Here is an 8,628-nt window from a genome sequence, read left to right on the forward strand (position 1 = left end):
GGGTTTCTGTGAAGGCAGAGCTGGAGTCTATGTTAGGACGGGAGGCGATCAGTAATTCTTAAGTTAGGGTTTTTTTGGTGTTTTATGTTTGTTTTAATCCTTGAGAACTTAACGGATCATTGATAGGATGAAACTTTTCTGACATTGCAAAGTGGCCCCTGGTGGCCAACAACAACAAAAAAAGAGAGAGAAACTCAATCTGAGCCATGACTTTTGGACTTGAAAGATCACACAAATCTGTGATACTAAAGTCACTTTGAACCACTGGGAAAGTAATATCTGGTCCTAGCTGTTATAAGTGCTTCAAAGTGTTACTATATTTAGGAAATATAGTTTGGGAGCTTCAGAATCATTTGTGGCCTTGTCCGTATGTTGTATGATAATTTTGTAAGCCGAGAGTCACTGGAAGCGTCATACTTCTAAAGAAATACATCTAAAAGCTTTTTACATCTTTTGACCAGTAATAATGCGGTACTGGGAATTTAGTTACCAAAATGAAGGCAGAGCAGCACATAATTTGTTTCTGCAGAGGGAGTAAAAGATGTTTTGTTCCAAAAGCAAGCCAATCCCACATTGAGTTAGCACACTATATTTTTTTGGTCACTGTTCTCAAATTACTTTAGTTTTCAACAGTTGTTTTTCATAATGTCCTTTCCAAGTGATCTGTTATTATTTTGTCTCCACTCGAATATAAAGAAAGACTCCTGGAGGTTATGTGCCATGTGGAGTGTCCCCAGTGTATCTTGACATACAGTCAAGAGAGGGACCTGAGACCTAATACTGAATGTGGGTTCATTGGGCCTTGCCAGGGAGCCTCACAGATGTCTCTTCAGCTTAGGGCTCTATTTCAAGTCTGGCCAGATCTCCCAATTCTCCCTTCTTCCTTGCAGCTGGCTTTAGGGACTTAGCCTGCTTCTGACTGCGCAGGCTCAGCGGCCACGGCTCACAGGCCCAGCCGCTCCGCGGAATGTGGGATCTTCCCGGACTGGGGCACGAACCCGTGTTCCCTGCATCGGCAGGCGGACTCTCAACCACTGCCCCACCAGGGAAGCCCCTGACTCCCTTTTAAAGTTACTCTATTCCTCAAGAGTTTAACCCCAAGGCAGGTTCCTTTGAACCCATGAAGTCCAGGTTCATTTCATTTTGATACCAGTCAGAGGGAGCAACAGGAATTAAGAAAGAGAGAAAGGAAGAAAGAAAGAAAGGAAAATAGGGAAGCTTCACAGATTATGAAATCTTACACAATTTTTGCTGCCATAAACTTTGATCTCTGACTTTGGTTCTCCAACTTGGCAGGCATCACAATCACTTGGAGGACTTGTGGGTCCCACTCTCAAAGTGTCTGATTTGGTAGCTTTGGGGTGGAGCCTGAGGATTTGCTTTTTTAACAGCTCCTCTAGTCTCCCTGGATTAGTCTGGTCTTTGCCTACAAGGTAGCCCTTTATTATTTTACAATTGTCCTGCTTGTTAGTTTTGAGTCCCTTTTAAATCATAGTTTCTTAGCAGAGGGCAAAGGGTTTAAACCCTCTAGCATTTATAATAATTTTTTTTTTCTTTTTAACATCTTTATTGGAGTATAATTGCTTTACAGTGGTGTGTTAGTTTCTGCTTTATAACAAAGTGAATCAGTTATACATATACATATGTCCCCATATCTCTTCCCTCTTGCGTCTCCCTCCCTCCCACCCTCCCTATCCCACCCCTCTAGGTGGTCACAAAGCACCGAGCTGATGTCCCTGTACTATGCGGCTGCTTCCCACTGGCTATCTGTTTTACATTTAGTAGTGTATATATGTCCATGCTACTCTCTCACTTTGTCCCAGCTTACCCTTCCCCCTCCCCGTATCCTAAAGTCCATTCTCTAGTAGGTCTGCATCTTTATTCCCATCTTGCCCCCAGGTTCTTCATGACCCTTTTTTTTTTTTTTTAAGATTCCGTATATATGTGTTAGCATACGGTATTTGTTTTTCTCTTTCTGACTTACTTCACTCTGTAGGACAGACTCTAGGTCCATCCACCTCACTACAAATAACTCAGTTTGATTTCTTTTTATGGCTGAGTAATATTCCATTGTATATATGTGCCACATCCTCTTTATCCATTCATCTGTCAGTGGACACTTAGGTTGCTTCCATGTCCTGGCTATTGTAAATAGAGCTGCAATGAACATTGTGGTACATGACTCCGTTTTGTTTTTTTTTTTTTTAAAGAAGATGTTGGGGGTAGGAGTTTATTAATTAATTAATTTATTTCTGTTGTGTTGGGTCTTTGTTTCTGTGCTAGGGCTTTCTCTAGTTGTGGCAAGCGGGGCCCACTCTTCATCGCGGTGCACGGGCCTCTCACTATTGCGGCCTCTCTTTTTGCAGAGCACAGGCTCCAGACGTGCAGGCTCAGTAGCCGTGGCTCACGGGCCTAGTTGCTCCGCGGCATGTGGGATCCTCCCAGACCAGGGCTTGAACCTGTGTCCCCTGCATTAGCAGGCAGACTCTCAACCACTGCTCCACCAGGGAAAACCCCACATGACTCTTTTTCAATTATGGTTTTCTCAGGGTATATGCCCAGTAGTGTATTGCTGGGTCATATGGTAGTTTTATTTTTAGTTTTTTAAGGAACCTCCATAATGTTCTCCATAGTGGCTGTACATTCCCATAGTGGCTGTTACATTCCCACCAACAGTGGCTGTACATTCCCACCAACAGTGGCTGTACATAGTGGCTGTACATTCCCATAGTGGCTGTTACATTCCCACCAACAGTGCAAGAGGGTTCCCTTTTCTCCACACCCTCTCCAGCATTTATTGTTTGTGGATTTTTTGATGATGGCCATTCTGAATCGTGTGAGGTGATACCTCGTTGTAGTTTTGGTTTGCATTTCTCTAATGATTAGTGATGTTGAGTATCTTTTCATGTGTTTGTTGGCAATCTGTATATCTTCTTTGGAGAAATGTCTATTTAGGTCTTCTGCCCATATGTGGATTGGGTTGTTTCTTTTTTGATATTGAGCTGCATAAGCTGCTTGTATACTTTAGAGATTAATGCTTTGTCAGTTGCTTCATTTGCAAATATTTTCTCCCATTCTGAGGGTTGTCTTTTCATCTTGTTTATAGTTTCCTTTGCTGTGCAAAAGCTTTTAAGTTTCATTAGGTCCCATTTGTTTATTTTTGTTTTTATTTCCATTTCTCTAGGAGGTGGATCAAAACGGATCTTGCTGTGATTTATGTCATAGAGTGTTCTGCCTATGTTTTCCCCTAAGAGTTTGATAGTGTCCGGCCTTACATTTAGGTCTTTAATCCATTTTGAGTTTATTTTTGTGTATGGTTTTAGGGAGTGTTCTAATTTCATTCTTTTACATGTAGCTGTCCAGTTTTCCCAGCACCACTTATTGAAGAGGCTGTCTTTTCTCCACTGTATAGTCTTGCCGCCTTTATTAAATGTAAAATGACCATATGTGTGTGGGTTCATCTCTGAGCTTTCTATCCTGTTTTCTATTGATCTATATTTCTGTTTTTGTGCCAGTACCATACTGTCTTGATTGCTCTAGCTTTGTAGTATAGTCTGAAGTCAGGGAGCCTGGTTCCTCCAGCTCCGTTTTTCTTTGTCAAGGTTGTTTTGGCTATTTGGGGTCTTTTCTGTTTCCATACAAATTGTGCAATTTTTTGTTCCAGTTCTGTGAAAAATGCCATTGGTAGTTTGATAGGGATTGCATTGAATCTGCAGATTGCTTTGGGTAGTGTAGTAATCTCACAGTGTTGATTCTTCCAGTCCAAAAACAAGATGTTGATTCTCTCCATCTGTTTGTATCATTTTTAATTTCTTTCATCACTGTCTTGTAGTTTTCTGCATACAGATCTTTTGTCTCCTTAGGTAGGTTTCTTCCTAGGTATTTTATTCTTTTTATTGCAGTGGTAAATGGGAGTGTTTCCTTAATTTATCTTTCAGATTTTTCATCATTAGTGTATAGGAGTGCAAGAGATTTCTGTGCATTAATTTTGTATACTGCTGCTCTACCAAATTCATTGATTAGCTCTAATAGTTTTCTCATAGCATCTTTAGGATTCTCTGTCTATAGTGTCACATCACCTGCAAACAGTGACAGCTTTACTTCTTCTTTTCTGATTTGGATTCCTTTTATTTCTTTTTCTTCTATGATTGCTGTGGCTAAAACTTCCAAAACTATGTTGAATAATAGTGATGAGAGTGGACAACCTTCTATTGTTCCTGATCTTAGAGGAAATTGTTTCAGTTTTCACCATTGAGAATGATGTTGGCTGTGGGTTTCTCATATATGGCCTTTATTATATTGAGGTAAGTTCCCTCTATGCCTACTTTCTGGAGGGTTTTTTTCATAAATGGGTGTTGAATTTTGTCGAAAGCTTTCTCTGCATCTATTGAGATGATCATATGGTTTTTCTCCTTCAATTTGTTAATATGGTGTATCACATTGATTGATTTGGGTATATTGAAGAATCCTTGCATTCTTGGGATAAACCCCACTTGATCATGGTGTATGATACTTTTAATGTGCTGTTGGATTCTGTTTGCTAGTATTTTGTTGAGGATTTTTGCATCTATATTCATCAGAGATATTGGCCTATAGTTTTCTTTTTTTGTGACATCTTTGTCTGGTTTTGGTATCAGGGTGATGGTGGCCTCATAGAATGAGTTTGTGAGTGTTCCTCCCTCTGCTATATTTTGGAAGAGTTTGAGAAGGATAGGTGTTAGCTCTTCTCTAAATGTTTGATAGAATTCGCCTGTGAAGCCATCTGGTCCTGGCCTTTTGTTTGTTGGAAGATTTTTAATTACAGTCTTAATTTCAGTGCTTATGATTGGTCTGTATACATTTTCTATTTCTTCCTGGTTCAGTCTTGGAAGATTGTGGTTTTCTAAGAATTTGTCCATTTCTTCCAGGTTGTCCATGTTATTGGCATATTGTTGCTTGTAGTAATCCCTCATGATCCTTTGCATTTCTGCAGTGTCAGTTGTTACTTCTCCTTTTTCATTTCTAATTCTATTGACTTGAGTCTTCTCCCGTTTTTTATGGTTGAGTCTGGCTAATGGTTTACCAATTTCATTTATCTTCTCAAAGAACCAGCTTTTAGTTTTATTGATCTTTGCTATTGTTTCCTTCATTTCTTTTGCATTTATTTCTGATCTGATCTTTATGATTTCTTTCCTTCTGCTAACTTTGGGGGTTTTTTTTTTGCTCTTCTTTCTCTGTTTGCTTTAGGTGTAAGGTTAGGTTGTTTATTTGAGATTTTTCTTGTTTCTTGAGGTAGGATTGTATTGCTATAAACTGCCCTCTTAGAACTGCTTTTGCTGCATCCCATAGGTTTTGGGTTGTCATGTTTTCATTGTCATTTGTTTCTAGGTATTTTTTGATTTCCTCTTTGATTTCTTCAGTGATCTCTTGGTTATTTAGTAGTGTATTGTTTAGCCTCCATGTGTTTGTATTTTTTACAGATTTTTTTTTTTCCTGTAATTGATAGCTAGTCTCATAGTGTTGTGGTAGGAAAAGATACTTGATACAATTTCAGTTTTCTTAAATTTACCAAGGCTTGATTTGTGACCCAAGATAAGCTCTATCCTGGAGAATGTTCAATGAGCACTTGAGAAGAAAGTGTATTCTGTCATTTTTGGATGGAATGTCCTATAAATATCAATTAAGTCCATCTTGTTTAATGTGTCATTAAAACTTGTGTTTCCTTATTTATTTTCATTTTGGATGATCTGTCCATTGGTGAAAGTGGGGTGTTAAAAGTCCCCTACTATGTTTGTGTTACTGTCAATTTCCCCTTTTATGGCTGTTAGCATCTGTCTTATGTATTGAGGTGCTCCTATGTTGGGTGCATAAATATTTACAATTGTTATATCTTCTTCTTGGATTGATCCCTTGATCGTTATGTAGTGTCCTTCTTTGTCTCTTGTAATAGTGTTTATTTTAAAGTCTATTTTGTCTGATATGAGAATTGCTCTTCCAGCTTTCTTTTGATTTCCATTTGCATGGAATATCTTTTTCCATCCCCTCACTTTCAGTCTGTATGTGTCCCTAGGTCTGATGTGGGTCTCTTGTAGACAGCATATGTAAGGGTCTTGTTTTTTTTTTTTTTTTTTTTGCAGTACACGGGCCTCTCACTGTTGTGGCCTCTCCCGTTGCGGAGCACAGGCTCCAGACGTGCAGGCTCAGCGGCCATGGCTCAAGGGCCCAGCCGCTCCGCGGCATGTGGGATCCTCCCAGACCGGGGCACGAACCCGTGTTCCCTGCATTGGCAGGCGGACTCTCAACCACTGCGCCACCAGGGAAGCCCAGGGTCTTGTTTTTGTATCAATTTAGCCAGTCTGTGTCTTTTGGTTGGAGCATTTAATCCATTTACATTTAAGGTAGTTATCAGTATGTATGTTCCCATTACCATTTTCTTAATTGTTCTGGGTTTGTTTTTGTAGGTCTTTTCCTTCTCTTGTGTTTCCTGCCTAGAGAAGTTCCTTTAGCATTTGTTGTAAAATTGGTTTGGTGGTGCTGAATTCTCATAACTTTTGCTTGTCTGTAAAGGTTTTAATTTCTCTGTGGAATCTTCATGAGATCCTTGCTGGTTAGAGTAATCTTGGTTGTAGGTTTTTGTCTTTCATCACTTTAAATATGTCCTGTCACTCCCTCCTGGCTTGCAGATTTTCTGCTGAAAAATCAGTTGTTAACCTTATGGGGATTCCCTTGTATGAAATTTGTTGCTTTTCCCTTGCTGCTTTTAATACTCTCTCTTTGTATTTAATTTTTGATAGTTTGATTAATATGTGTCTCAGCATGTTTCTCTTTGGGTTTATCTGGTATGGTACTCTCTGTGCTTCCTGGACTTGATTGACTATTTCCTTCCCCATGTTAGGGAAGTTTTTGACTATATAATGTGTTCAGATATTTTCTCAGTCCCTTTCTTTTTCTCTTCTTCTTCTGGGACCCCTATAATTCCAATGTTTGTGCGTTTAATGTTGTCCCAGAGTTCTCTGAGACTTTCCTCAATTCTTTTCATTCTTTTTTCTTTATTCTGCTCCCTGGCAGTTATTTCCACCATTTTATCTTTCTGCTCATTTATCTGTTCTTCTGCCTCAGTTACTCTGTTATTGACTCCTTCTAGAGTATTTTTAATTTCAGTAATTGTGTTGTTCACCACTGTTTGTTTGATCTTTAGTCCTTCTAGATCCTTGTTAAATGTTTCTTGTATTTTCTCCTTTCTGTTTCCAAGGTTTGGGATCATCTTTACTATCATTACTCTGAAGTCTTTTTCAGGTAGGTTGCCTGTTTCTTCTTCATTTATTTGGTCTTGTAGGTTTTTACCTTGCTCCTTCATCTGTGACATATTTTTTTTTTTTTTTTTTTTTTTTTTTTTTTTGATGGGTGGTGCTGTCTTCCTGTATTACTGGTTGTTTGGCCTGAGATGTCCAGCACTGGCATTTGCAGGCAGTTGGGTAGAGCTGGGTCTTGGTGCTGAGATGAGGAGCCCTCACTCTGATGGATATTCCCTGGGGTCTGAGGTTCTCTGGTAGTCCAGTGGTTTGGACTTGGAGCTCCCACCACAGGAGCTCTGGCCCTACCTCCGGCCTGGGAACCAAGATCCTGCAAGCTTCGTGGTGCAGAAAAAAAAAAAAAAGGAAGAACAAAAAAAAAAAGGAGCAGTACAATATCAAAGAATAAAAAACAAAATAAAGGGCTTCCTTGGTGGCGCAGTGGTTGAGAGTCCGCCTGCCAATGCAGGGGACACGGGTTCGTGCCCCGGTCCAGGAAGATCCCACATGCTGTGGAGAGGCTGGGCCCGTGAGCCATGGCCGTTGAGCCTGCACGTCTGGAACCTGTGCTTCGCAATGGGAGAGGCCACAGCAGTGAGAGACCCACGTACCACAAAAACAAACAAACAAAAATAAAATTAGAAAGATAAAAAATATATTAGGAAAAATAAAACTATAATTGAAACTACTGCAACAAGGTAAAATAAAACCACAGCAGGAAAAAGAAAAAAAAGGCTGAGGGGAGGGCAACAAGCCAAAAGGAGAGATCACTAACAAACCATAAAGAATAATATGAAATTAGAAAAATAAAAGATTTATTAGGAAAATAAAAATATAAATGAATCAACAAGGTAAAACAGAACTCCAGTCTAAAAGAGGAAAAAAGAAAAGAAAAAAGGAAAAAAGAAAAAAAAAAGCCTTGTCTATGGGGGTGGAGTTTAGGTAGGGGGTGGAACTTAGGCACCACAGGTGGGGTTTGGGAGGCAGGACCCAGGCGGGTGGGGGGGTGACATTTGAGTGTGGGGCGGGGCCTCTGCTTAGGACCTGTGCAGAAGGGGGAGGCAGCACGTGGGAAGGAGGGCTGTGGAGTGTGGGCTTCCGGAGTTAGGAGGTAGGGCCCTGGGTGAGGGTGTGTGGGTTCGGTTTAGGCCCAGCTCATTGGAGGGGGTCTCCGAATGTAGAGGTGGTGCCCTGTGTGGGGTGTAGGGGCGGGGCTTGGACTCTGCGCTTTAAGAGGGATGCTCGGAGGGCAGAGGATTAGTCCTGGGAGCCCAACAGTCTCCCGGGTGCCTAAGTGGACAGGGAAGGCATCTGGCCCCTTTCCCTTCGGTTCCTTCACGCCGCCCCCCCCCCCCCC

The 8,628-nt window shown here is 40.7% G+C and overlaps 1 protein-coding gene across 1 annotated transcript in view; it reads left to right on the forward strand.

Annotated features, from left to right (window-relative positions):
* MTERF3 (mitochondrial transcription termination factor 3) overlaps positions 1-8,628 on the forward strand; it is a 23,881-nt gene that overhangs the window by 14,362 nt on the left and 891 nt on the right. The gene's annotated exons all lie outside the window — the stretch shown is intronic.

This window comes from Lipotes vexillifer, unplaced genomic scaffold, assembly GCF_000442215.2.
Source record: "Lipotes vexillifer unplaced genomic scaffold, Lipotes_vexillifer_v1.1 scaffold457, whole genome shotgun sequence".
Taxonomy (NCBI): Eukaryota; Metazoa; Chordata; class Mammalia; order Artiodactyla; family Lipotidae; genus Lipotes; species Lipotes vexillifer.